Source organism: Lutjanus erythropterus, chromosome 4 (genome assembly GCF_056507025.1).
Source record: "Lutjanus erythropterus isolate fLutEry1 chromosome 4, fLutEry1.hap2, whole genome shotgun sequence".
In the NCBI taxonomy this organism is placed as follows: Eukaryota; Metazoa; Chordata; class Actinopteri; order Lutjaniformes; family Lutjanidae; genus Lutjanus; species Lutjanus erythropterus.
This window is the reverse complement of record NC_139320.1, coordinates 35,867,748-35,880,563: the sequence shown is the minus strand read 5'-3', so window position 1 is coordinate 35,880,563 and position 12,816 is coordinate 35,867,748.

Genomic DNA, 12,816 nt, shown 5'->3' with positions numbered 1-12,816 from the left:
TGTTTGTCGTAGTTTGATTTTTTTTTTTTTCTTAAAATGCTTACTGCATCAATGTCAAAACATTTTCATCGCTCAGATTGACACTGTATTACACTGCATTAGACAAATAAAACACTTGGGAAAGAGCAGACTTACACCACACACTTTTTAATGTTAACTACAGAGACCCATCAGTTTCCACCAAGAGCAAACATTAAAGTGAAGACAGTGGATTCCCAAAATATTTCAATACCTTACTTTATAATAACCCTTACTCTGCCTGATGTTTTTTACTCTTTTCAAGCAGTAGCATATAGCACGCAATATCCCTTTAAGTTTGTTTCGCAGTGGCATTTGTAGATGCTTCTAAAAAGTTTGTAGTAAATAGAGGATCTGGAAGGATTTATAGGTTTTCATTCCCGCTCCAATAAAACTCTGTGTTGTGCAACACGAGCCTGTGGTTTAGTCATGCATCACTTAAAAATTTTGATTGCCAAATATTGTGTGCCAAAAACATTTTCTCATTAAATCCACGCATATGTCAACTTCTAAATCGTACGATATAAATCACACACGAAAACTCTAAATTAGATGCCAACTATTTAAACCTATACTTGTGAATAGCTGATTGGCAGGTTGACACTGTGTGCTCAGGGGATTGTGCTCCACCGTGTGGCTCTTGTGCGCCAGTATTTCACCTGTCTGACCGCTAGAGGGCGCCGTTGTAATATTTACCAATCACCACTACTCATGAAACCACAGGGAAGACTTGAGGAAGTGCAACATCCTCCTACAAAGTAATGTGTTAAACACAAGTACAACTTATCACTGTTGTGGGAAGTATTCAGATCATTAAATTAAGTAACAGTGATACCACACTGTAAATACAATGTTACAAGTAAAAGTCCTGCATTGAAAAAGTTAGTTACGTAGAAGTACAATGCGGAAAATGTACTTTAAGTATTGAAAGTAAAGATATTCAATGTAGAAAAATGTGGCTGTTGAAGTTCATTATATCATTAAATGATTACTCCTCATGCATTTATGTACTATTTTGTGTAAGACTAATTTATATTTTAATTATGGATGAATCTGCTGATTATTTTTTCCCATTAATCAATTAACAGTGCTTGTTTTGTCCAACCAATAGTGCAGAATTCTAAATTATTAAAAGTAAATTTAAATAATTTAAAAAAAGGAAGGCAGCTAAACCTCATTTCCATGATGCTTGAACCATGACATGTTTTTGTGAGAAAAATCAACTAATTAGTGAATTAATCCCTTTATCATTTCAGCTGTACTTGGGTAGTTTAGTTTATGTCAAAACATTGTATTTTATAAGCTCTTCATATGTTTTGTATTAAAAATGTGACTGAGTGAGTAACTGATAAGTAAAGCTGTCAGATAAATTTATTGTGTATTTACTACATTTTAAAACTAAAAATTATTTATACACTGGTCAAGTGTTGTCTCGATGATTGCACTTCAGTGACATACCAATAAATATCTTCTCTATTTCCAGAACCATCTGTAAATTATCCTAATAATAATAATAATAATAATAATAATAACAACAGGTATGGTAACAACAAAAAGCCAAATGGTGAAGCCAAACAAAAACAGGACAATATTAAGGTAAAATAAAGGTGTTGAAGTGAAAAGAAGTGTAAGGTTGTGAAAGTACAGGATGAAACAACTGTCACATGCAGTGGCAAACATACAGGCATAATTACAGAGAGCAAGACAGAGATCACACAAATCTTCACAGAGCTGTCAGCCGACAGGGAAGGGAGACTTTAATTGACAATAAAACACAGGCAAGGAACAGATTATTAAATGTGTGTCATCATTGCTTCATTCTCTGAATCTTGAAAAACATATAAATAATCATTACAAACATCTCATTTTTCATTCTTGATTTTTCTAACTTGTGTATGTAACATTGTAAATGACTCACACATAAATACAGTGACATAAATGTCATCACCAGGAACATTAAAACCACTGCATTTATCAGGAAAATTCAAATTAACATCATTATCATAATTATCATCATTTATCACCACAGCAATATTTATTAGCTAGTATACGTCATACAGTCAGAGCCCGTGTGGCTCTCTGTGTTGTGTGACAGTCCTGAATCTGTTGTATAGAGGAAGTGCAGCAGCCTATCCTGTTGTATTGTTTAAAGGAGCTATACGTTTCCTCATGTTGTTTGGTTAAAAAAAAAAAGAATAGATGCTTCCTCCTCCATCAGACAAGACACTCACCTCCGACTGGAAGGTCAAAATGTGAGCCCCCCTGAGCCGCTGAACATCCGCCCTGATGAAGAGTTCCCGAGCAAGATAGCCAACCTCCACGCTGTTCTGTTAACTGACCCTAACCCTGACACTTTGTGAGGGCACAAAAAAATCTATCTCTTCATGGATCAGTGGAGTAGAACAATGAAAAATTTAGAAATGGTTGAAAATCTGAGGAGTAATCATTGGTATGTTATCAACTGGAGCATTAAAATAAGAAAAAGTCCAAGCTACAGGGCAGGCATGCTAAGACTGAGCTCATACATTTGGTTTCTCCAGATATGTGCCTTTATTCTTCCACAGATCAAAGACTGGTAAGACATTAGCTTTGTCTTTCTGTGTGGGCCTTTGTTTGTCTGAATTAAGTCTGCCTGCAAATAATTTGAAGCAAGTTGAATAGAAATAAGATCCAAATAGTGAAAGTGACAGGCCAAAACTCAAAAATAATGAAATTAATTTAAATAGAACAGAGGAGAGCCAAGAAAATTCATTAATATCACACATAGCCAATCAAGAAAGAAATAAAGGCTGGGTTGCTCCAAGGATTAATCTTTAAACCCAATAAAATTCATGTTTTAAGTTAACATTATATTGCAATAAACTTGTTTAAAACTGAGAAACTTAATTTAAGCCTCTTTAATCCTCAGTTTAGTTTTTACTCTAAACCAAAATTAAATTTAAGTCTGCGTCAAAACTTTAAACTCCTATTTAAAATGTGATCCAGTATTAACTTTAAACTTACACTTGAGGAGGTTTAACTTATTTCTTACTCTCCAGTTGATCCACTAAAACCATTCCTCACTGTGCTGTTGTCTTTAAAAACAAAAAAAAAAAAATCAATTCTTTAACCGTATTGCTTCATTAATGTGGCCAAATGAGGAGAAATTAGAGTTTCTCTGCCAAGCCATCATGAGTAGATTATCTAGGCTAACTAAATTTTAGCTTGCCAGCAAACAATGTAACAGAATATTAATATTTTAGCTAGCTAGCAAACAGTATAACAGTTTGCTAACATTTAACTAGCTAGCAAACAATGTAACAGTTTGCTAACATTTAAGACAATGTAGCATTTTGTAAACATTTTAGCTAGCTACCAAGTAACAGTAGTACAGTGTGACAGATGTAACATATTGTTGCTTTTTAGTTAGTTAACAAACAATGTAATGTTTTGTTAAGGTTTTAGCTAGCTACAAAACAATGTAACATTTTGTTAACATTTATCTAGCTAGCAAACAATGTAATGTTTTGTTCATTTTTTAGCAGACTAGCAAACAATGCAACATTTTGTTAAGGAATAGATGAGCAGCCATAACAATCTTTGTTCTCCTTTTATTTTACACTGACAACACTCACTTTTAGTCTAAAACTATATTGATTAAACTTGATTTCAATTTATTAACTATACTTGAATTTTGTAAAAAAAAAAAAAAAAAAAAAGGCAATCACAGAGTAAATTTCAGAGAAACAGATGGACAGAAGAATCTGAATGTCTTCATGAAACAGGTAAATAACAACAGTGTTGTTTGTGGATGGTTGTGAGCTATACTGACATATGGGCTTTAATGACAGCATTTTCTACACGTTCATGGGTTAGATTCTTAGTTAAAGCAAACATTTGCCTGAGGGATGAACAGCTCTGAAAGTAATCAGTGCTGATGAACCAGTTTTTCGAGTTCAGTCATATTTCTGGAGAAAAAGACAAAGAGAAAAAAGGTAAAAGATACCACTGTGAACCCTTTCATCCCTCTGACTAACCCTATAATGCATTTTAGTCAAACAAAGGTATCTAGTCTACATATCTAAGTGGTCTAGCTTATCTTCTAATGACTCATCCCAGCTGTCTACTGCAGGTATAAACTACCTACCCTGCTGACTCTCTATGAATAGATAAATGAAGATGCAGTCCAGCGTTCCCTGCAGGTTGGTTTCCTCTTTAATGCAGCTCTGCTCCACTGATGACACTCACAAGTTCATTAAGTTCCTCCTAAATAGAATACTAGGAAAATATTTTCTTGGTTATGCATTTCTGAAACACTGAAAACACTCGATCCAGATCCCTGAAAGAAAAGAACAAATAAGTAAACAGAGTGGTAAAAAAAAAAATAATAAAGAGAAAAGCTAACACTCAATATGCTTCAATATGTCTCATATTGTAAATGTAGTTAATGTTACAGCAGTAAAAGAATATCTTGCAAGTGCTAAGGATTACTGCCTTAGCCTCCATTCTTTTGTAAATAAGCTGCTTAACCTGCAGGGTTTAACCTAAAGTGTTCATTGCTGTTGTGTGTATTTGCATTAAACAAGTCAGACCCCATTGGAAAGACATCTCTGCACCACTTTGCTGCAAGAAATCTGCGTTGAAATCTTATTTAAGATACGTGTTCTGTTGAGCGTTTGAAATGCTTTGAATAAATATACTTGGTTTCAAAGAAAATAAACTTGTCTCGGGATTTTTCTTGAATAACACTTTCTGATTTCATTGAAAACTTACTGCAACTGCAATGTGAACATGTGCATTTGTGTTAAAGAGGTAGAACTGGAGCAAAGCTTGTATTGTTTTCATCAGGGACATCCAGCCAAAACATGTTGGTCTAACAATACAGTTGCTGCATATACTACAAGTGTTGCTGGAGTTTGACCTCTTTTGCTTTTTTTTTCCCCTCTTCATGCACTTTGGAATTAGGCAAAGTTGTGCCAGAAACTCCTACTCAACATGTGCATTTGTCTCAGTCCAAGAGGGAAGTTTTTCCACTTGGTTTAGGACTGTTAAAGGATAATTTAACCCAAATGACAAGAACAAACAAAAAACACAAACCTGGTGTTATGCAAGGAGCATATTTGTTTTTGATATTTCTGCTTCTGTCCCAGTACAAAAAGGTGAATGAAATTACATCTGTGGTGCTTGTAGCATTGAAACACACACACACACACACACACACACACACACACACACACACACACACACACACACACACATTTAACCAGTCATCTGGACAGTCTAGGTCTGTGAGGCCTGTCGATAGTCCAGAGTAATAAGGACACTGCTATTGTTGAAAATTTGAACATTATTTTCCAGTGCTGTGAGTGCCACAAGATAAATTCCATTCATCTCCACTATACTGGACTAGTGGAAGAAATCTCAGAGTTGGGTATTTCAAAAGCTTGGAAAAAAAAGAAAACACAACTATCAGCATCCCTACATACTCTTAGCCTTCCCCATTTCTCCCTCCTACTGAGTATGGAACAAACATCACAGAAATCACACACGCATCAGCAAAACTCTTCATAAAGGCAGATGTATGATAGTATCAAACAGTGGTGGTCAAGTCAAAAGACTCAGTCCACACCTACAATGGTCATCTCTGGTATTGGACAGTTTTGTGTCGGTCCAGAACGCGCTCATCTGATAGACTGAACTGAATCTGTGTTTGGTAAAATGTGAGATGAGAACTGAGAGCAAAAGACACAAGAAGTCTGAGCTGTCTGTATGAATAGTTTGGATGACTGTGGTGTCTGTTTTGCTGGTGGGTGTGCAAAGTAGTGTAGCATATAATTCATATAATTCAGTCACACAATGGGAATAACAACAGTGTGTGTAGTCTTGGTAGTGAGGAATGCAAGGGGTCAAATGATTCCTCATCATGATGATGGTTTGGCAAAACAAGAATCTGTTAAGGGGGAAGCAAGAGAGGCAAGAGGTGAAACAGTTTTCGTGGAGAAAACCATTGACGTATATAGAGATGGACAACAGGAGAGCTCTCCAAAAGGGAAGCCAGAACACCTCGATCACCCCCTGCTGGCTGGCTGCAGTATTGTTAATGAAAGCCACCCCCGTCATTTGAAACATCAAAGCACACATGAAATAGATTTTTCCCCAAAACGGTGTCATTTTAGGTAATTCTTATTATGATGTTTGTCAAAGAGTTAATTTTTCTGATCAGTTTGGTTTTAATTAGTTATTTCATGCTATTAAAAGGGGGTTTTATGTCATGAGTGACTGCTGAGGTCTGCTCACAATACAGTCAGCTGTCTGGGTGGGCCGTAGAGGTGAGGAATCTCCTGGAACCATGCGATTTCATTTGATTCCAAATCCAAGGGCTATGATGAAATTATTAAACTACTGTCGATGCATCTTGATGCATCCAAATTTTAAGTTTTTAAGCTAGGGGTGGTAGTCGGATAGTATCCATCTGTAGTTGCTCAGGCTCAGCCCTCACCAAAATGCACGAAGTAGCCTAGTTTGGAATGTAAACATAATCCACATTTATATCCATTTCACCATTCAGCTGTTTCAGCTGTAAGGAATGTACAGCCCATCTTAGAGAACAGTAAATTGGGTTTTAAATTGTTGATTATTGACTTTTCTACATTGATTCACAATCTTTAAAGCAAGGGTCTCAAACTGTTGCCCCCCAGCTCCTGACAAATTATAGTATAATTTGGCCTACAAAATTATTTTGTTTTGTTTAATTATTTTTTGCAGTTGTTTCATACCAGTTCAAACCACCAATTCATATACAATTGAATCTCATCTAGACATTTTCATCAGGGGTATTAAAAACTAAAGCGACAGAACAGTTGATGCGTACAGTGCACGGCTAACTGAAAATATATACATAATCCTTTTCATTATGTGTAACAAAAATATTTTAGTAATGGAAATTTAAAAAGTACATTTTCAGAAAAATTAATATATTGTGCATTCTTGCAGTAATTGATTACTAAAGTGGCTCCCCTATGAGATGACAGTACTAGCAGTGGCCACATGCCAATTTGAGTTTGAAACCCCTACTTTTAAAAAACAATCATAATGCATCTAAGAGTCAATTATTTCCTCATCACACCTGCTCAGACTCTGGCTCCAAATTATGTCATCAGTGCAGGATAGCAGCGCTCCTATCTGTGATATTTTGGTTTCATTTTCATACAGTGGGAGGAATCTTCATTTATGTCAATGGACACTGCATTAAAATGTCCATTACCTGTCGAACACAAGCTATTTAAATGTATTCTAGGTAGAGAATTCATAGGTGTATGTTGTTAAACAGGTTTCCAAGTTGAGCTTTAGTTGAGTAGCACCCCCACCCTCTCTCCTCTGTGCATCGTGAGTCACCTGCTCCAGTCCTATCTCGTCAAATATGAACATTAAAGCCATAAAACAGGGACATAGTACGAACACAACATTCCTGAGCTTTCTCCATCTTCTGGCATTTTTAAAAAACAGCCCTCCACACACTGACCTTTTCTCAGCATACCTATCTGTTTCTCTCTTTTCCCTCTGACTCACAGCCCATTGTACTTCTCCTACTCAGCTGTGCTGTTTGCTCGCTGTCCTTGCCTCCCCTCCCCTCACCCTTCACTGCCACCCACACGTCTCCTCATCCATCCTCTCGGAGAACAATACAGAGGAGAGCTAACGACTGTAATTACCACCGCTTTAAGTTGCATCGGCTGAAAAAGAAGTGCGTACCAAACAGGAAACATGCGTAGAGGCTGCAGAAACAAGCATGCCTAATACATGTATGTATCACATTATGAATGCATGAGCCATATGTTAGAAAAGTAGGACAACAGCTCTTTATTTATTGCACGTGTGGCGGTGTGAGTGAGTTCACCTCAGTGTCCCATGTTGTTAACAGCACTGTGCCCCTTCATGCATATATACACCCACCCACCCACAGTATAGGATTAATGCAGCAGTGGGCCCGTCTATGTACACAAGTGCATATGGAGCCAATGCAGGGGGCATCTGCCACACTTACACGCGTTTGAACCCAGGCTAATCACCATGGTTACGGGCCTTTTGGCTCGCACCGATTGGCCGGCGTTATTGTGATGACCCGTGATCGACTCCCCCCTGTGGGTTCTCATTGGCTGTTTGCCCCAGGATGATGATGTCATCATGTGTGGCATGTTGCAGTAGATGTGGCATGGAGACATGCATGCACTGCTGGGCACGGGTGGAGGAAGCAGAATTAGATCAAAGCTGGAGGTGATTTGTGATGTGATTGGATAATGTACTGGACTTTCAGCTCCCTGACAGTAGAGGTGTGAGAGCCAAAGGTACATGATTATCAAAGAGCTGTCATGGAAGCTTTTTGTTCGGGTCACATTGTCTGATAGATTAGCAGAATGCTTTAAAAATACAGTACTACAGTATTACCCAGCTAACTGATAATAATGCCAATTATAACCAGTAGAGGGCATGTTCAGAAAAGAAAGATAGCAAGACATTAGTGAGAGAAATACATGCAGATGATTGAATTTATACTTTATAATGTTTCATTGGTATCAGGAGCTATTTCCCTAAAGCCCATATTCATGTAACAGCTTATTGCCTGATAAAATCACAAACAAATGTTAACCAATTCTTAATTTTTTTTAACCTTTTGTATTTTTCATCTGGTCTTTAAATAATGAAAAAAAAAGAAGCCAAACAAGGTGTCATGCACTTGGTACACACAGTGATTTATGTTGCAGCTAGACTGGTCTTACTGTGACTCTCAAATAGGTGCACATGAAAAATTTTCAGATTCATTCCTTTAAGTTATCATGATAATTACTTTTTTTTATTTATTAATTTATTTATGTCAAGGGCTATATTATGTTTTTTTGTAATGCCAATTTATATTACTACTTTTTTTAATTGGATATTATTTACAATATTTAGAATTTTTAAGATAGAAACACACTTTTGATGCCTTTTATGGATATTCTGTGTTGACATGGTGCAAATACTTTTAATAAATGTCTAAAATCTATGTAATACATTTATGTTGTGCTTTCACATAACTTAGTAGAATTGTATAAAAAATGGACACCATCAAATTATTCAGAGGGTCATAAATGAGGGGGTCCCTCATATACTTTCTATCTTTTAAAGGGTCCTTATTTATTTATTTGGATCCTCATTAGCTACTACAATGGTAGCAACTACTCTTTCTGGGGTCCACACAAGTAAACATTACATCATAATGTGAAGCAATTAACAATCTGAGGCAAAACTGTTCAGTGTTCCTGTGATCACCAAAAGAAGCCAGTCTTGTGCTCTAACCTCCACAGTATGGAAATATAAATGAAGCGTAGCCTATTGAGTGCATTGTACTTTATGAATGACAGTCTGAGGGTGGTATTACTCTAAGCCCTCATCCTGAGAATAACACAAATCTGCAAGCTCATGTTTCATTTGCTCTGGCAGGTACGTCTGGCCACCCTCCCATTCAGACAGATTTTCACCCCTCCAGAATCAAGATCCTCTGCCTGTTTCTCGCCTAAAATGATTTCAGACACACATTTTTGGGGTTCTGTTAAGCTGCAATTTGATAACGTCTGTGGCCATCGTTTGAAAACAGACCAAGCACCGCCCCAACATGCATGTGTCACTCAGCACTACGTCACGTTTCGTTGCTCTGATTGGTTGTAGGTGTATCCAACTGCATCCAGAGGCATTTTTGTCTGTGCACGTTGATAACAACCTTTGAAAATCAAAAATGACCTGAGAAATTAGTCTGGCATTGCCATTGTTGCTGTGAACTTTGCAATTTGGACTACAGCAGGTTTTGACTGTAATCGAGATAATGGTATTCTATAGAATCTAAAGAAAATATTTCAGTAACTAAAGAGGCCTGCATAAAGACCAGTACACACAAAAAATAAATATTTGTTTTGCAATTAAATGGGCAGGGCTTACATGAAATTCAGAAGATGATCAGTCATATTTCTGCACGATAAAAATATTATTTTGAATGTTCTTGTCTCATAAAAATACAATGCTGATTTTACTTTTACTTGTTTTACTTACTTACTAGACTTGGATTAAACATTACAATATAAAAAAAACAATATGCAATATGCATGAACAATAATATGCATGGACTTATTAAAGACTCTTAGAAGAGACTGAGGGCCAACAGCCACGTTAGTGACTCATAAACAGGCTCACAGCTCACATGTTGATGCTGAGCAGGTGAAATGTTCACCATCTTCACCACCTTAGTTTAGTGTGTTAGCATGTTCACATTTACATAAAGTACACATTAGCATCAGTGAATTAGGTTTGCAAATTTGAATTTTGACCTGATGATGGTGCAAGATTAAAGTTAAGGGACTGCCAATGTTACAATTTATCCTGAGGGAGAGATGAATCTGTGCCAGATTTGTTTGCTTTGTGCTCCTTGATTATTCTCCTCACATTTTATCTATTAAATTTAAAAACTTTAACGTCTTTATTTTGTGTTCTATGTGTTGCTGCTATTTTGCCAGGACACTTGTCATCATTTCAATCTAAGATTAGGTGCTTTCCTGGTTAGATAAAGTTATAAATAGCGAGTTTATACATTCATGGGTTAAGAGAAATAAAAAACAGACAGAGGAGACATCCATCTGTCTTGCATCAATCCACATGTATTACTCCCTGTTGACAAAGAGGAAAAGGTCAATATACAATTAAAAGGATTTCATTCAAATGTACTGAGTCATTCCTTTATAAACACATTAGCACTCTACACACACATACATACAGGGGGACCAAGAAATGCCAACAGGAAGAGGTGATAGCATCACTTCCTCCTTGATAACTATGGAGTGGCGTCTGCAGTTGAGTGTGTGACTATGGGAAAGAAATTGTCGGTGTGAGTGTGTTTCAACCCCATTTACTTCCCACTGTGGCTTCTTTACACTGCTGGAGGGAGCGAGCGTGATGATATAGAGCTTCACTAAAACTGCAAAGTGAATATTGAAACCGATTAACTGATGAATCCTGGTATCTTCGCAATATCCCTTCATTGGAGTTTTCCCTGCAGCTCATCATCATTCATCATCGCATTTTAGCTGCAACAACTGAGACCCATTAGCAAAATGTTGGTTGTAATTAGGGATAATTGCTTACCTTTGGGATTTACTCCAGCCAAGACACAAGTCCCAGGGTTTACACCTCTCTCTCTCTCTCCATTCACAAGCACACACACACACACACATAATGCAACAACAGACCATTTACCCTGCAGCGTCAGTTTGAGTCATCTGGTGGCAGAAAGTCTCATGCAGGAACAGAAAAGGACAGATGTTGAGACGCTCTTGTGGTGCTAATCACATCAGACATTTTTTCTCTTCATGGCAAGTGTGAAAAGAAACAGAGGGAGCAGGAATGTAGGTGTATTGTAAAGGGACTGTGTGTGTGTGTGTGTGTGTGTGTGTTTGCAAGGGAGGTCGCCAAACAGTGACAGCAATTTACCCTCAGAGGATCGGAACAAAAAAATCGTTTGGTTTTCTCACCACACACACACACACACACACACACACACACACACAAACACACACACATAAGCTGAAAACCAGCTGGCAGGTAAATGAGGGAAGACACAGTCATGAAACTAATTTTCTCTTAACTGCATGATAAGCGATACCTTTGTATTGAGGATAAACAAGGAAGCAGCTACACTTTGCACACAAGCAAACACACACACACACACACACACACACACACACAATAGAGGGCCACATCTCTGTCCCTCTGCAATTAAAGTCTTAGTCATACTGCGCCAAAGGCTATTTCAGTCCTCTTCCAGCCCAGTTTCCTCAGCCATCTCCATAGCATGTTTTCTCCCTCGTCCATATTCCTTTTTTCTGTCTCTTCTGCTTGGTCGGAAGGTCATGAGTCAAAGTCTATTGATGCTGATCATTACGCTGCTGCACTCTACTGCGCTCTGGAAAATAACGCTAGAACATTCAAATAAAGCTGCCGACTAGAACCTACAAATAAAGGTGGTAACTAAAACCATTAACGTCCTTTGGCTTGTCACAGAGGCGAACCCTTTATGGTTTTTGGTAGAACCTGTTATAAAGGGTGCATTTGTTCCACTCAGAACCCACTCTTGGGAGTTCTATACAGAATCTTTTCACCTTCTAATGGTGCTAACAAGAACCAACCCAGGGGTTCTACCAAGAACCTTCCAAGGGTTTTATCAAGAACCTACCCAGGGGGTGCTGCCGAGAATCTTTTTGCATTCCAAGGGCTTCATCTAGAACCTACTCAGAAGATTCTACTGAGAACCTTTTTATATTCAAAGGGCTTCATCTAGAACCCACCAAGGGGGGGTTATATAAGTTCTAGATAAAACTGACGGGGCTTATCTTGGGCTCACCCAGGGGAATATGATTATTCTAGTAGGGTTCTTCAAACATTTCAACAATTCTTGAAGACCTCTTTCTAGGGCTCTTTGGATGAAAAGGTTTCTTAATGGAACTCTTGACTAACGCTTTCGTCAAAAAGGGTTCTTCAGAAGTGAATGGTTCTGAAGAGAACCTCAACACTTCAAGGAGGAACTCTTTTGGAACACTTATTTCTAAGAGTGTCGGCCCATCTGAACTCACAGACCTGGCTGCAGCTGAAGGAGCCGTGAATATATTTTGAGGGCAAAATTGCTCTTTTCATTCCCGCCACCGCACACACACTTTTTCATTGAGAGGCAATATATATATATTTTTTTTAAGTCATCCAGTTTGACAACTCTCATCTGTTTGACATGAGTACACAACA